The sequence below is a fragment of the Giraffa tippelskirchi genome, chromosome 7, assembly GCF_054371585.1.
Source record: "Giraffa tippelskirchi isolate mGirTip1 chromosome 7, T2T-mGirTip1v1.2.pri, whole genome shotgun sequence".
NCBI classification, from domain to species: Eukaryota; Metazoa; Chordata; class Mammalia; order Artiodactyla; family Giraffidae; genus Giraffa; species Giraffa tippelskirchi.
In genome coordinates, this window is record NC_137281.1 from 33,059,909 (window position 1) to 33,078,250 (window position 18,342).

The following is an 18,342-nucleotide window of genomic DNA, read 5'->3' on the forward strand; positions in this document are numbered from 1 at the left end:
GCAAGAACAATAGAGAATTACTTTGGTAACAAGTTTGATATTTCTAAACTTTCACTGAGAACAGGCTTTGCAGGATTTATTGAAGTCATCTTGTCTACTGCATTCTTGAGTTACTTGTTCCTGACTGCAATAATTTGTTATCTACAGGATTCCCACTGTTACTGTGGGAGGGAGGGGAGCAGTTTTATATTAATACACCACAGACACCTTATTCATTTGGGCCCCTAGAAATTGTTCATTACTTTTAAGATGAAAGAACAGCTGAAAAATGTGTAGGTTTCCACTGATGGTCTTTTTAAAACTACAAGCTGCTCCACTTTAATATAGACTACACATCAAAATGGGAATAATGGAAATTTTTTTGAAGTGAAGGACAAGCATATATTTTGAGCCACATTTGTGAAAGTGCTGCTAGTTTAAACATGCTAAATAAGGAGTATGGATGGATAGATAATAAATGGACACACTAGATTTATATATATATATATACAAGATATATATACCATATATACTAAAAAGGAGAAGGCAATGGCACCCCACTCCAGTACTCTTGCCTGGAAAATCCCATGGACAGAGGAGCCTGGTAGGCTGCAGTCCATGGGGTCGCTAAGAGTCGGACATGACTGAATGACTTCCCTTTCACTTTTCCCTTTCATGCACTGGAGAAGGAAATGGCAACCCACTCCAGTGTTCTTGCCTGGAGAGTCCCAGGGATGGCAGAGCCTGGTGGGCTGCCGTCTATGGGGTCGCACAGAGTCAGACACGACTGAAGCGACGCAGCAGCAGCAGCATATACTATTAAAAAAAAAAAAAAACTGCATGAGTTTTCTAATTTATACAAAGAGAAATTGAGGACCTTATGCAGGAATGGGTACTTAGGGTGTGGGGTAATGGTGGAAGGAACATAATGTTTTTTCTTTACTAAATTACCTTTGAACCCTTGTTCAAAATGAATTGACCAAATATAAATGGCTTTGTATTTGGACCCTTTGTATGTTCCATTGATCTTTCAATGTTGACATTAACACCACCTTTTATTGACTACTACTTTATATTATGTCTTCACTGAATATCAGGTCCCCTAAATGTATTATTCTTTTTCAAAGTTGAATTCGATATTGTAGGTTCTTTGCATTCCCGTATGGATTTTAGCATCAGTTTTTTTGTGTTTTTTTTTTCCATTTTCTTCAAAAAAACATTGTTGAGATTTTAAGATTGTTTTGACTGTTTAATGACTGTAAGGACAGCTGACATATTGAGTCTTCTGATCTGTGAACATGGTATACTTCTGCATTAATTGTTTTTTTTTTATTCTTTCTAAAAATGCTCTGTTTACATAATATTCCCTCTCTTTTGAGCCTCCCCCCACAACCCAACCCCTCTAGGTCATCATAGAGCACTGAGCTGAGTTCCCTGTGCTATATGGCAGCTTCCCATTAGCTAACTGTTTTACATTTGATAGTGTATATATGTCAGTAGTACTCTCAATTCATCCCACCCTCTTCTTCCCTCCTCCTGTGTCCACATGTCTATTCTCTAACAAGGTCCTACTGTACAGCACAGAGAAAATAGTATGCAGTATCCTATGGTAAGCCATAATGGAAAAGAATATTTAGAAAAGAATGTATATACGTATATAGCAGTCACTTTGCTGTACAGGAGATATTAACACAACATTGTAAATCGACTATACTTCAATAAAAAAATGAAAAAAAATGCTTTGTAGTTTTCAGTAAAAAAAAAAAAAATAAGTGGTTTGCCAGTTTTATTGCTGAATGTTTCATATACTTGATATAATTATAAAGGTTATTTTTATTTTAAATTTCTGATATTTATTTACCAGTACAATAATATATAATTGATTTTTGTGTATTTATCTTTTATATTACAGTGTTGCTAAATTGACTTATTTGTCCTAGAACTAGCTTTTATGGATTCTGTAGGAATTTCTTTTTGTAAGATTATGCTATTAATAAAAACTTGTATTTCATACTTACTAGTCATGACGATTTTTAATTCTTTTTTCATATCTTATTTCACTGACTAGAATCTGAGTACAGTGTTGAATAGAATTGGTGAAAGAGTCCAATCTTGCTTCATTGCTGATCTTAGCAGCAAAGCATTCAGTCCTTAACTATTATCTGGAGGTAGTTTTTAGAATGCATTTTATTTGGCTCAGGAGATTTCTTATTATTCCTAGTTTATTACAGTATTCTGTCAGGGATAAATGTTAGATTTTGTTGAATGCTTTTTCTGCATAGAGATATTATTCTGTTTTATCTCTTTCATTGGCTTATGAGCTGTATTTATATTTCCTTTTATTTCAATGTTTAATCAGGGATTGTCATATAATTATTTAAATGATTAGAGTCTACCTTTTAGTCAAAGTATACCACTTCATATCTAGCACAAGGTCCTTACAAGAGTGTATTATTTCTCTGTAGCCCCTTGCAAAGTTTTGTGCTGTGTGTCACACATATTAGGTCATTATACCTTAAAACACAGCAATATGTTATTATTAGTTTTGCGTTATAGAGTTAATTTTCTTTTACATAAATTTAAATAGTGATTCTTAGCATTTACCCATTTTGGTTCCTATTTCTAATGCTCTTTATTCATTTGTGTGTATCCAGATTTCCATCTGATACCATGTTCTCCTGCTTGTAGGATATACTTTGCCTTTTGTTGTAGTGTAGTTCTGCTTGTAATTAATTTTTAGGTCTGAAATATTATATCTTCATTTAAAAAATATTTTCTCTGGCTATAGAATTGTAGGTTGGCAGGTGGTGTTTATGTATGTGTTTTCCTTTAGCACTTTAAACTTATTGCTTCCTCCATCCCCCATCTCCTTTTTTTTTTTTGCCTTGTTCTTGAAAGTATTGGATTGGCCAAAAAGTCAATTTGGATTTTCCCCTAACATCTTATGGTGAAACCCGAGTGAACTTTTTGGTCAACCAAATAATATGCTTTTCTTCTTTTGTGTTTCTCTTTTCTCTGGTTGCTTTTATAATTTTTTTTCTTTACACTGGTGTTATGTAACATGCTTACAATTTGTTTTCATGTAGTTTTCTTCATGTGTCTTAGTTCATTGAGTGCCTTTAATCTGTATATTTGTAGTTTTCATCAAAGTTTAAACATTTCAGCCATTGTTTCTACAAATTTTTTTTGTGTGTTTCTTGCCCTTCCCTTTTCTTCAGGAATACTAATTGCATCTATATAATAGGCCATCTGAGGTTAATTCACAGTTCACTGGTTCCATGTTCATTTTTGTCCATTGTTTTTATGTATCATTTTAGATAATTTCTGTTATGCCTTCAACTTCAGTAATCCTTTTTCTGTGGTGACTCATATGCCCTTAAACCATTCCTTGTATTTTCATCTTGCATTTTAAATTTTCATCTTTAGGGGTTTTTCTTGGGTCATTTTATCTTCTGTGTCTCTGCATATCATTTTAATATTTTCCTCTACCTTCTTAAACATATGAAATATAGATCTGTTAGTTTAATGTCTTTGTCTACTAAATATATAATCTGTAGTTTTGGGTCAGTTTTAATTGATTAAATTTTCTCATCAAGAGTTGTAGTTTCTTGATATTTTACCTACCTGAACTTTTTCATTGTATTCCAGACACTGTAAATTTTACTTTTTTGGCATGGTGTGGCTATTTTTATATTTTTAAAAATATTTTCTATGTCTGAGATTCAGTTAAGATATGTGGAAACAGTTTTATCCTGTTAGGTATTGCTTTTTAAAAAAAGTATTTATTTTAATTGGAGGCTAATTACTTTACAATATTCTAGTGGGTTTTGCCATACATTGACATGAATCAGCCATGGGTGTACATGTGTTCCCCATCCTGAACCCCCCTCCCACCTCCCTCCCCATCCCATCCCTCAGGGTCATCCCAGTGCACCAGCCCTAAGCACCCTGTCTCATGCATCGAACCTGGACTGGCGATCTATTTCACATATGATAATATACATGTTTCAATGCTATTACCTCAAATCATCCCACCCTCACCTTCTCCCACAGAGTCCAAAAGACTGTTCTATACATCTGTGTCTCTTTTGCTGTCTTGCATATAGGGTCATCGTTACCATCTTTCTAAATTCCACATATATGCGTTAGTATACTGTATTGGTGTTTTTCTTTCTGACTTACTTCACTCTGTATAATAGGCTCCAGTTTCATCCACTTCATTAGAACTGATTCAAATGTATTCTCTTTATGGCTGAGTAATATGCCATTGTGTATATGTATCACAGCTTTCTTATCCATTTGTCTGCCAGTGGACATCTAGGTTGCTTCCATGTCCTGGCTATTATAAATAGTGCTGCAATGAACATTGGGGTACACGTGTCTCTTTCAATTCTGGTTTCCTTGGTGTGTATGCCTAGCAGTGGGATTGCTGGGTCATATGGCAGTTTCTATTAGGTATTGCTTTTTAAACTTTGTTGAGACTAGCAGCATTTCCTCTATGAAGTGTATGAAGGATGAAGTGTGCCTCATTAGTGAGCCAAAACCCTTCTGAGTGTGTTTCCTGATGCATCACACTTATGAGGGATTCCTCTCTGCCTTGTAGGAATAGGAAACATTCCCAGCTATGGGTGACCATCAAGGATTTTTTTTTTTTCTTCTCTCATACTTTCATATTATTCTTCCCCTGGTCCTCAGCAATTTCTACACATGCATTCTTGCTCAGTTTCCAGTAAGACTTGAAACAGACCTTCTGCAAATATACACCATTCTGAGTGCAGCTTTTAGATCTCCAGTATTTTTTTTCTGAAGTTGCTAGTCACTCTGGCCTCTCTAATAGATTTTCTGCTCCATCTAGTCATATCATGGATTTCTCTAGATTCTTCCTGTTTCTCCTTCTCTGAGACAAGGCCTGGAAGCTCACTACAGTCAGTAAACTGAGGCCAATGTAGGACTTAATTTTCTGATTCTCAAGGAAGACTACACTGTCCGTCATTGCCCAAATGAAGGCCATATATATATGTGTGTGTGTGTATATATATAACCTGAGTATATAGGTATTTATTAGACTCTTGAACCAATGGTCTTGACATACTGTAAACACAGACATTAAACCCTGCCCTGACCTAGACCATAAACCACTTTAAGGATTCCTGTTTGAAATCCAGGCCTGAGGTGCTTGGTCCCAAGTGCAGCAGGGAGGCCCTCTGGAGCCCACAGTCAGGGAGTGAAGGGCTCCTGGAAGGCCTGTGTTCCTGGGCTTCTCGTCTGGTTGGTGGAAAGTGGAGGTCTGCACAGGCTTGGGTCTTTGAACTGAGGACTGGCCATCCCAGGGGGACCTCCTCCAGATAGGAGGACTAAGGAGTCTCACATCTTGCCATTAGCTGGAAGGAGCAAGGCTGGGAGAAGGCAAAGGACCCATAGACAGTCTTAGCACTTGCCCTGTAACAACTCAGAGCTGAATGCTGGCAACACAGTTCACAAGAAGGAATAATGACAGGCGGAATGTACCCATCGGGAAGGAGCTTTCTGACTGTGTAGTGGTAACTGTCTTATTCAGGTGTCTTTGGTCCTCAAACATCTCAGGACATGTATTGAAGTCTCTGGAATGTCTGCCTATGTGTGTGTGTATATATATGTAGGTATGTTTAAGAAATATTGCTGACAATTACTAGATTAAGCAAATTCTAGCCCCCAGATATTTTCAGTAATATTCTGAAATCTCTTTGCATCAGTGATCAAAAAAATGACATTGAGTTAGTTTCAAAAGAGAACGCTAATGAAAAATACTATTTATTTCCAAACAGCCTATTAGTTGCTTAAAACCATGTTCTATTTACAGTGTGATGTTTTCATTTAGGTATACATTGTGAAATAATCATCATAATCAGATGGTAGAGAATATGCCTGCAATTTGGGAGACCCAGGTTTGATCCCTGGGTCGGGAGGATCCCCTGGAGAAGGGAATGGCTACCCACTCCAATATTCTTGCCTAGAGAATTTCATGGACAGAGGAGCCTGGTGGGTTTAAGTCCATGTGGTCACAAAGAGTTGGACACAACTTAGTGACTTAACACATTCACACTTTTTTTTCATACAGTATGAAATGATCACCATAATCAAGCTAATTAGCATATTCATATCCAACCATTTGATATGCAATTGTTTTATATATTTTATATAAATTTATAGTTTTATTGGTTTTTTTTTTCCAAAAAGAATGGAAAATTGGATTCCTATAACTTTATCTTGTTCAGAGGAGGATTATGATAGTTTTATAGAAAGAAGAAATAATTGTGATTCAGTTTACACTAAAATATTCTCTAAAATGTATAACAATCTGAAGACCTGCACAAAGTGAAGAAATAGCTGGAAAAAAATTGCTTCAGGCAATGCCTTCTACTTCATAATAAGCTAAATTAAAAGAAATCAAAATTAGAGCAATTATTAAATAAGATAATAGGAAATGGTAAGCCATGGAAAGAGAGCCCACACAGCTCAGGAAAGATGAGAAAGAAAATTTTTATAAAAAATGGAAATAAGGGCTAACCTAGAAGCCATCAATGTATAGATAGGAGAGAATCCCACGAAGAAAATAGGTAATGGAAGGTAAAAAAAAAGAAAAAAGTCAAAAATGCGAGTGAAGAAAATTATAAAAAGAATTTGAAAAAAGGAATAGAAAAAACAACAATAGTCAGGCCCATTACACTAGCAAATACAGAAAAAGAAAACCAAAACAATGGAACATATACATACACACTCTGTGCTACTAAATGCAGCCCAAGGAAACTTTCCCAAATTAAGATGTAAACTTTCATATTGAAAGGGCAGTTGGAATATGATCTATTTTAGTAAGACACATTGTAGCAGAATTACTAAATTTTTAAAAAATAGAATATCTTCTGCTCATTCAAGCAAAAACTTCAAATCACTTCAGGAAAAGACTGATGTCAGATTTAAAAGAAACACTTTATTTCAAGAGAAATCACTTTGATATATTTAAAGAACTGAAGGAACAAAAGTGAAAAGCAAGGATTATATATCCAGCTCAACTGATCTTCATGAATAATGATCACTGGATAAATGTCAAGAAAAGAAATGCATTCAAAGAGCATTATTTCTATGGGTGCTTCTCAATGAACTGTTAGATTTCAAAAAATAATTTGAGAAATATCAGCCAATAAGAAATTTGAGAAAGTTCAACATAGAGACAGGCGACTGGAATATTTAACCAGGTAAAAATACACAAAAACAAAGGTCAAATAATAAGAAAGGTATGTGGATGTCCATACATGTTTATTTATGGAACAGAGTCTAGGTCATCCTACAACTAAACTGTTATTTAAGAGAATCTTATATTTCAAAAATTAAATGCAATATAGTGTATAGATTCATATAAAAGGGGAAGTTGTGAAAACACACAACAAAGATAATTAAACATGATCTGTTTGATGAGGGAACTGCTATTAAAGAAAATGTCTTCACACTGGCTGCCAAAGGGTGGGTAAGAAATATCCAGGCCAAATAGCTGGGGGAAAGCATTCCTGGAAGAAAAAGCAAGCAGTTTAGACTTGAAATGTAACATGTGGCAACTTTAAGGAAAAGAGAAAATATAAAGGGGAGAATGACATGGGATTTTAATGAAGAGATATACTAGCCAAGTTTATAGAAGTCTTGAAAGCAACATTAGGGAGTGTATAGTTTATCTTTAGGAATTGGCACTAGTGGTAAAGAATCTTCCTGCCAATGCAGGAAGTGCAGGTTCGATCCTTGGATTGGGAATATCCCCTGGAGAAGGAAATGGCAACCCACTCCTGTATTCTTGCCTGGAAAATTCCATGGATAGAGGAGCCTCCTGAGCTACAGTCCATGGGGCCACAAAAAATCATGACTGAACACAGTCACCTCTAGCTATTCTGATTCTCTGAAAAATATAAAAGCTTTTAGCAAGGGAGTAGCAGAATTAGTTCCATTATGGTAACATCAGGTAGATACATTATATCAAACTGCACATTGGGAGGCACAACATTTTTGGTCAAAGCTCAATGATAAGGGTGCTTCAGAAATCCTTGCATGAGATCATGGAGACTTGGATTGGAACAGTGGCACTTTGAGTAGAGACTAGATTAACTTTTTAAAGAGGTATTTAATAAAATAGTCCATTCAATTTAGCAAAAAAAATTTTGGTTTGAAAGGTAATGAGTATGAGCACTTAAAAAAGAAAAGAAGGACCGTTTCCCTGTGATTGAAAAGTTGAAAAACAAAGATAGCTGACTATCCACTTAACCCCTGTGACATTTATCATGACTACATATTCAAAGACCCTAAGTTATCTGGAGAACCCAAGTTGACATATAGTAAGAGGTATTACTGAATCTGCTCCTTCAAACCTGATACACTTGAACATGTCATTGATTAGATTAAATCTGACTCTTAGTTTCCTTAATGATGAAAATTTAACCGGTATACCTCCAGATTTAGCCCCTTGATTACTAATAGGGATAAAACATTTTTTTCTCGTCTAATTCAGTAATCTCTTCTTCTGAGAATTTAATCAATAGGAACATCTACTCGTTGGCTATTGTATCCCAGTGCCTGGTATATATCCTTGTACATAATATATGAGCATTTCTCATGATGTACTCTGCATATAACTTAAATAAGCAGGGCGATAATGTACAGCCTTGACGTACTCCTTTTCCTATTTGGAACCAGTCTGTTGTTCCATATCCAGTTCTAACTGTTGCTTCCTGACCTGCATACAGGTTTCTCAAAAGGCAGGTCAGGTGGTCTGGTACTCCCATTTCTTGAAGAATTTTCCACAGTTTATTGTGATCCACATAGTCAAAGGCTTTGGCATAGTCAATAAAGCAGAAATAGACGTTTTTCTGGAACTCTTGTGCTTTTTCGATAATCGAGCGGATGTTTGCAATTTGATCTCCGGTTCCTCTGCCTTTTCTAAAACCAGCTACCGCTGCTTTATTGAATCAGCGACTGAACTAAACTAAAAATGTATTGAATTAATCAGTGCACAGAAGTAGATTATATCATGGGCTTCCCTGGTAACTCAGAAGGTAAATATTATATTATACAAAACAGTAAAGATATAATACCACTAATATTAATCATACTAATGATTATCATTTATAATCAATTATATTGTAGTTTTTTATTGCATCTGTAACGAAATGTAAATATATGATCCTGTAGTTCTGTTTTGTCAGAAGTTCAAAATGGGCTGAAATCAAGGATGTGTTCTTTTTGGAAGATATAGGAGATAATGCATTTCCTGCTCCTTGGGATATTCAGTTCAGTTCAGTTGCTCAGTCATGTCCTACTCTTTGCGACCCCATGGACTGCAGGATGCCATTCCTCCCTGTCCATCCCAGAGCTTACTCAAACTCATGTCCATTGAGTCAGTGATGCCATCCAACCATCTCATGCTCTGTCATCCCCTTATCCTCCTGCCTTCAGTTGTTCCCAGAACCACGGTCTTTTACAATGAGTCAGCTGTTTGCACCAGGTGGCAAAAGTATCGGACTTTCAGCTTCAGCATCAGTTCTTCCAATGAATATTCAGCACTGATTTCCTTTAGGATGGACTGGTAGGATCTCCTTGCTGGCCAAGGGACTCTCAAGAGTATTCTCCGACACCACAGTTCAAAATCATCATTTCTTCAGTGCTCAGCTTTCTTTATAGTCTGACTCTCACATCCATACATGACTACTGGAAAAACCATAGCTTTGACTAGACAGACCTTTGTTGGCAAAGTAATGTCTCTGCTTTTTAATATGCTGTCTAGGTTGGTCCTAACTTATCTTCCAAGGAGCAAGTGTCTTTTAATTTAATGACTGCAGTCACCATCTGCTGTGATTTTTGGAGCCCCCCAAAATTAAGTCTCTCACTGTTTCCATTGTTTCCCCATCTCTTTGCCATGAGGTGATGGAACCAGATGCCATGATCTTAGTTTTTGGAATGTTGAGCTTTAAGCCAAATTTTGCATTCTCCTCTTTCACTTTCATTAAGAGGCTCTTTAGTTCTTCTTCGCTTTCTGCCATGAGGGTGCTGTCATCTGCATATCTGAGGTTATTGATATTTCTCCCAGCAATCTTGATTCCAGCTTGTGCTTCTTCCAGCCCAGCGTTTCTCATGATGCATATAAGTTAAATAAGCAGGGTGACAATATAGAGCCTTGATGTACTCCTTTTCCTATTTGGAACCAGTCTGTTGTTCCATGTCCAGTTCTAACTGTTGCTTCCTGACCTGCATACAGGTTTCTCAAGAGGCAGGTCAGGTGGCCTGGTACACCCATCTATTGAAGAATTTTCCACAGTTTATTGTGACCATGCAGTCAAAGGCTTTGGCATAGTCAATAAAGCAGAAACTGGAACTCTCTTGATTTTTCGATGATCCAACTGATGTTTGCAATTTGGTCTCTGGTTCCTCTGCCTTTTCTAAATCCAGGTTGAACATCTGGAATTTCACGATTCATGTACTGTTGAAGGCTGGCTTGGAGAACTTTGAGCATTACTTTACTAGCATGTGAGATGAGTGTAACTGTGCAGTAGTTTGAGCATTCTTTGACATTGCCTTTCTTAGGGATTGGAATGAAAACTGACCTTTTTCAGTCCTGTGGCCACTGCTGAGTTTTCCAAATTTACTGGCATATTGAGTGCAACACTTTCACAGCATCATCATTTAGGATTTGAAATAGCTCAACTGGAATTCCATCACCTCCACTAGCTTTGTTTGTAGTGATGCTTCCTAAAGCCCACTTGACTTCTCATCCCAGGATGTCTGGTTCTAGGTGAGTGGTCACACCATTGTGGTTAACTGGGTCATGAAGATCTTTTTTGTACAGTTCTTCTGTGTGTTCTTGCCACCTCTTCTTAATATCTTCTGCTTCTGTTAGGTCCACACCATTTCAGTCCTTTATTGTGCCCATCTTTGCATGAAATATTCCCTTTGTATCTCTAATTTTCTTGAAGAGATCTCTAGTCTTTCCCATTCTATTGTTTTCTTCTATTTCTTTGCACTGATCACTTTGGAAGCCTTTCTTATCTCTCGCTATTCCTTGGAACTCTGCATTCAAATCGGTATCTTTCCTTTTCTCCTTTGCTTTTCGCTTCTCTTCTTTTCACAGCTATTTGTAAGGGCTTCTCAGACAGCCATTTTGCCTTTTTGCATTTCTTCTTCTTTGGGATGGTCTTGATCCCTGCCTCCCATACAATGTCACGAACCTCTGACCATAGTCTTCAGGCACTCGTCTATGAAATCTAATCCCTTGAATCTATTTCTTATTTCCACTGTATAATCGTAGGTCACACCTGAGTGGTCTAATGGTTTTCCCTACTTTCTTCAATTTAAGTCTGAATTTGGCAATAAGGAGTTCATGATCTGAGCCACAGTCAGCTCCCGGTCTTGTCTTTGCTGACTGTGTAGAGCTTCTCCATCTTTGGCTGCAAAGAATATAATCAATCTGATTTTGGTATTGACTATCTGATGATGTCGATATTTAGAGTCTTCTCTTGTGTTGTTGGAAGAGGGTGTTTGCTATGACCAGTGCGTTCTCTTGGCAAAACTCTTATTAGCCTTTGCCATGCTTCATTCTATACTCCCAAGGCCAAATTTGCCTGTTACTCCAGGTATTTCTTGACTTCCTACTTTTGCCTTCCAGTTCCCTATAATGAAAAGGACATCTTTTTTGGGTGTTAGTTCTAGAAGGTCTTGTAGGTCTTCATAGAACCATTTAACTTCAGCTTCTTCAGCATTACTGGTCGGGGCATACTTGGATTACTGTGATATTGAATGGTTTGTCTTGAATGGACAGAGATCATTCTGTTGTTTTGAGGTTGCATCCAAGTACTGCATTTCGGACTCGCTTATTGACTATGATGGTTACTCCATTTCTTCCAAGGAATTCTTGCCCTCAGGGGTAGATATAATGGTGACCTGGGTTAAGTTCACCCATTCCAGTCCATTTTAGTTTGCTGATTCCTAAAATGTTGATGTTCACTCTTGCCATCTCCTGTTGGACCACTTTCAATTTGCCTTGATTCATGGACCTAACTCCAATACTTTGGTCACCTGATGCAAAGAACTGACTCATTTGAAACGACCCTCATGCTGGGAAAGATTGATGGCAGGAGAAGTGAATGACAGAGGATGAGATGGTTTGATGGCATCACCAACTCAATGGACATGAGTTTGAGTAAAGTTCTGGAGTTGGTCATGCACAGGGAGGCCTGTCGTGCTACAGTCCATGGGGTCGCAGAGTCGGACATGACTGAGTGACTGAACTGAACTGACTGATGGACCTAACATTTTAGGTTCCTATGCAATATTGTTCCTTACAGCATTGGACTTTACTTCCATCACCAGTCACATCCACAACTGGGTATTGTTTTTGCTTTGGCTGTGTCTCTTCATTCTTTCTGGAGTTATTTCTCCACTGATCTGCAGTAGCATATTGTGCACCTACCAACCTGGGGAGTTCATCTTTCGGTGTCCTATCTTTTTGCCTTTTCATACTGTTCATGGGGTTCTTAAGTCAAGAATACTGAAGTGGTTTGACATTCCTTTCTCCAGTGGACCACGTTTTGTCAGAACTCTCCACCATGACCCGTCCATCTTGGGTGGCCCTACACTGCATGGCTCATAGTTTCATTGAGTTAGACAAGGCTGTGGTCCATGTGATCCTTTGGATATTGGCAGATTTCAATTTATTGCAGGTGTGTGACTGATACCCATGTTTTCTCTTGGCTGTCAGTTAAGGACCATTCCCAGCTTCTAGCAGTCACTGCATCCCTTGAATCACAGCTCTTTTTCTCCCCCTTCAAAGCCAGCAGTAGTTAGTCAAGTCCTACTCAAGTCACATCTCCCTCTGACACTTCTTCTTTTGTTAAATATCTCTCTGACCAGACTCAGAGAACTTTCTTAACATTATTCACTTGATTAAATTTGGCCCATCATGATGATAAAGGATAAGCTCTCCATCTCAAGGCCCATATTCTAGCCATATTTTCAAAGCCCTTTTCACAAAGATAATACATATTCAGGTTTTAGGATTTAGGGAATTGATATTTTTGAGAGCCATTTTTCTGCCAACTCAACATACCTATAAAAACTCCAGAAATTTCTTCATAATGAGAACCAGATACACTTTACTCAACAAAACTCACAAGGCTTCTTTTCCCTCCAGCACTGAAACAAAATAACTTTTTTAAAAGATGGGTGTAGGTGCTGGATTTCATGAAAAATATATACTATATGTTTAAACAGTTAAATCATTGTCAGAGTAAAATGTAAATATTACAAGAGCTCTGGAATCCTGAGAAAAAGAGGAAGCAGATCCAGAATCTTTTGTTACCTTAGCTTGAGTGGTAAAAGGTGAGTGAACACACATGCACAATTCTCATTGTTCTCTTTCTCATTTCCTTCTTCCATTCTTCTTTTTAAGCTGGATTTCTCCTTACTTTGAGCTTCCCTGGTAGCTCAGCTGGTGACGAATCTTCTTGTAATGCAGGAGATCTCAGTTCGATACCTGGGCCAGCAAGATCTGCTGGAGAAAGGGATAGGCTCCCCACTCCAGTATTCTTGGGCTTCTCTGTTGGCTCAGAAAGTAAAGAATCCACCTGCCATGCAGGAGACCTGGGTTCAATACCTGGGTTGGGAAAAGCCCCTGGAGAAGGGAATAGCTACCCACTCCAGTATTCTTGCCTGAAGAATTCCACGGACAGAGGAGCCTGGCAGGCTGTAGTCCATGGGGTCGCAAAGAGTCAGGAACAACTGAGTGACTTTCACTTTGTCCCAACTTCCATCTCTACATCTCCTTTCCCAGACACGAGATGAAGTAAGTGAGATGTAGATATGACACCATTATGCCAACTGCAAACTGATAATTCATCAACTTTATCCCTGAGGTCTCTAGAGTCACATCAGTCTTGTATCATATAAACCAACAGCATTAGTCTTCCTGACTAACATTCACTTCGAAGAGCTTGAACAATTATTCTAATTGCTCAACATTTGGCAATGTGTAACCACAGCATGCCAGGTCTTTACAGTACAGCCTCTGCAAACCTTTACAGGTATAGTGGCAGGGACAGAAAAAGCGCCTTCTACTCATTTCCTACAACTGCTATAACAAAGCAGCACAAACTGGTGGCTTAAAGCAACAGAAATGTATTTTCTTACAATTCTGAAGGCTAAAGTCTGAAATCAAGGTGTTGACAGTTACTATTTTTAAGTATATGTGAAAGAGGAGCTTCCATGTCTTCCTCATAGCTTCCAGTCATGGCCAATGATCCTTGGAGTTCCTTGGCTGGTAAATGCATCACTTCAATCTCTGCCTCCATGTTCACATAGCCTCCTCCCTATGTCTCTATGTCCTCACATGGACTGAATTTTTTTTTTTAATAAATTCTCCATCAATTTTTTTGGCTGTGTCACAGGTCATGTGGGATTGTAGTTCCCTGACGAGGGGTTGAACCCATGTCCCATACAGTAGGAGTAGAGAGGCTTAACCACTTGACCACCAGAGAAGTCCCTGGGCTGAATTGTTATGGGGCACCAGTCCTATTGGAATAGAGACCCACCCTGCTCTACAACTTAATCTTTTTTTTTTTTTAATTTATTTATTTTAGTTGGGGGCTAATTATTTTACAATATTGTGGTGGTTTTTGCCATACATTGACATAAATCAGCCATGGGTTTACATGTGTTCCCCATCCTGAACCCCCCTCCCACATCCCTCCCTATCCCATTCCTCTGGGTCATCCCATTGCCCCATCCCTGAGCATTTGTCTCATGCATCGAACCTGGAATGGTGTTCTGTTTCACATATAATAATATACATGTTTCAATGCTATTCTCTCAGAACATCCCACCCTCACCTTCTCCCTCAGAGTCCATAAGACTCTTCTGTGCATCTGTGTCTCTTATTCTGTCTCGCATATAGGGTTATCGTTACCATCTTTCAAATTCCATATATATGCATTAGTAAACTTAATCTTAATTTAAATAATTATATCTGTAGCAGTTCTCTTGACAAACAAGTTCACATTCTGAACTCCTGGGAGTGAGGATGTCAACATATCTTTCTTAGGGGGCAATTCAACTCAGACACATTTCTATCTGTATGTAAAAAGCATTCCCCCCAAACCTTACAGGGTCAGATTGGAGGACAACACCTGAAAAAGCGATTAATCTTTACAAAATGCAAGGTGAAATTAAATAGGTCCTTGGCTTCAAGAAGAAAAGGTTATTTTTGAACAGCAGTTCTTTAATGCAGTGCTTATATTTTATTAATAATTAATAAATGATTAATGCAGATTGCTTTCTTCCAAATAAATTATCAGAATGTGTTATAACAGATGTGAATAAATCATAGGCTCTAGTTCACGAGTTGTCTGCACAAATGTCAGGAGTATAATACATTATATTTAAATATTAGTTATGTGCCTGAAATACGGGTGAGGACTCAGTCATAATATGTTAACCCGTTTCTATCAACGAGCTCTTAATTATTGAAAACCAGCATGTTCTGAAATGATTTTCTAGATGTTTATTGTTTAAAGCATGTATTGATGCTGATTTAATTTTCTGTTTTCCCTTTAGTGGTATAAAATTAAATTGTTAAAAATACCATTTATAACAGAGATAGTCTTAAACATCAGCAATAGAGTTAAAAATGTTATCATACTGCATTTTTTTCTTCCTATTAAGAAATGGAATTGCTTATTCAAATGATTTTAAATCATTCACTTAATGGAAATAGTTTTTACATGATAAGAATAAAGTAGCAGTATGATCAGCATGTAATTATCATTGTCATCATCATCATCAATGCTATTTACTGACTGCTGGCTTTATGCCAGGCATTGTGAACAGTGTTCTAAAAAATGTCACTCCAACCTCAAAGCAATCTTAGGAATGAGCTAGTATTATACTTCCCAGTTTACACATGAGAAGACTGAGTTAGAGATGTTAAAAAATTAACGTCTCTGGCATACAGTTAATAGGTTAAGATCCAGGATGCAAATTCAGAAGTCTCAGTTCACACATTACACTCTTAACCTCTTCTATCCCAGAAGGTGCTCTGTGTGTGCTAAGTCACTTCAGTTGTGTCTGACTCTTGTGACCCAGTGGACTGTAATCCATCCGGCTCCTCTGTCCATGGGATTCTCCAGGCAAGAGTGCTGGAGTGGGTTGGGTTGCCATTTCCTTCTCCAGGGGATCTTCCTGACCCAGCAACTGAACCTGTGTCTCTTTATGTCTCCTGCATTGGCAGGTGTGTTCTTTACCACTAGTGCCTCCTGAGAAAGACGAGAGGTTCTAGGTTTCACACAAAAACAAAAAACTTAGAAGAGACCTGCTCTTTGAACTTAGTAATTTATTAAAACTGTTGGGATTTGATGTCCCTCACTTGTAACCAGAAGCTACTAAAGGTAATGACGTATGTAAGGTGTACAATCATTTTAGTGTTGTACACATATTAGCTCATTTAACTTTCAAGATAACAGTACTGGAGGTTTGCTTCTCTTTCTCTACACATAAGAAAACTGAGACTAATTAATATTTCCAGTGTTATACTGTAACAGTTATACTAAAATGTGAAAATAAATTCTGCTTCTAAAACCTCTGTTCCCAATAACTGTACTCTGGATATTCTGGAAGCCAGAGTCATCACATGAAATAGGTGTTGATTATCTTTTGTATGTTTTGATCTAAAATAATATTTCTCTTGTGTGTTTCAAGCTGCCTCTCCTAGTATTTTGTCATAAGTTTAATTCAAATTGCAGGTTTCTTTAAGGTTCTCCCAATAGCCTAAATCTTAAGCGACTAAGCTATAATCTCTTAGCTACCTTGCTCCCATTCTTAATCTCATCTCGTCATTTAACCCTTGTCCTTGAATCTGCTATTTAATGTAATTTCACCTCTAACATCTTAAAATACCTTGTCCCTATTATTTCTTCTTTTTTTGAGAAAAAAGATTTAACTCTTATTATTCCACCACCCAGAGGCAATTACTTTCTTAAAATTTGGGTGTTTATCCTTCTGGTATTTTTTAAAATCCTAAAAGTACTGTTAATTGACTTAGTTTACAGAAAGATCATAGATACATATATTTTATCATCTGCTTTATCCACATAACAATCTGTGGATATTTTCCTATGTGATTTGTTGTATTTCTGTTTTGATTCTTGTTTAAGTTGAAGTATAGTTGATTTACAATGTTGTGTTAGTTTCAGGAGTACAACACAGTGATTCATTTATACACATATAACTTTTTCAGATTCTTTTCCCTTGGGTTGTTAACAAAATACTGAGTATAGCTCCCTGTGCTATACAGTAGATCCTCGTTGGCTATCTGTTTTACATATAGTACTGTGTATATGTTAATATCAAACTTCTGATTCATCCCTCCCACCCCCTTTTCCCTTTTAGTAACTATGAGTTTGCTTTCTATGTCTGTGGGTTTATTTCTGTTTTGTAAATTTGTTCATTTGTATTTTTTAGATTTCTGTATGTAAGTGATATCACGATGTTTGTCTTGATCTGGCTCACTTCACTTAGTATGATAATCTCCAGGTCCACCCATGTTGCTGCAAATGGTGTTATTCATTATTTTTAATGGCTGAGTAATATTCCATTGTGTATCTATACCACATCTTTATCCATTCCTTTGTTGATGGACATTTAAATTGCTTCTATGTCCTGGCTATTGTAAATAGTGCTGCAACAAACATTGGGATTCATGTATCTTTTTGAATTAGTTTTCTCCAGATATATGCCCAAGAGTGGGATCTCTGGATCATATGACAGTTCTACTTTTAGTTTAAGGAACTTCCATATTTTTCTCCATAGTGGCTGTACCAATTTACATTCCCACCTACAATGTAGGAGGATTCTCTTTCCTCCACACCCTCTCCAGCATTTACTGTTTGTAGATTTTTTTGATATTGGCCATTCTGACCAGTGCAAGGTGATGATTCATTGTAGTTTTGATTTGTATTTCTCTAATAAGTAGTGATGTTGAGAATTTTTCATATGCCTGTTGGTCATCTGTGCATCTTCTTTGGAGAAATGTGTATTTACATATCCACCCATTTTTTAATTTAGTCATTTATATATATAGAGAGAGAGAGAGAAAGAGAGAGAGTTGTGTGAGCTATTTGTATATTTCAGAAATTAATCCTTATTGGTTGCTTTGTTTGCAAATACTGATATTTTCTCACATTCTGTAGACTGTCTTTTTGTTTATGGTTTCCTTTGTTGTGAAAAAGCTTTTAAGTTTAATTAGGTTAATTTGTTTATCTTTGTTTTTATTTCCATTACTCTAGGAGATGGATCCAAAAAGATATT

The 18,342-nt window shown here is 37.2% G+C and overlaps 1 protein-coding gene across 1 annotated transcript in view; it reads right to left on the reverse strand.

The window, feature by feature from the left end:
- Positions 1–18,342, reverse strand: part of LOC145514265 (uncharacterized) — a 985,725-nt gene that overhangs the window by 50,988 nt on the left and 916,395 nt on the right. The gene's annotated exons all lie outside the window — the stretch shown is intronic.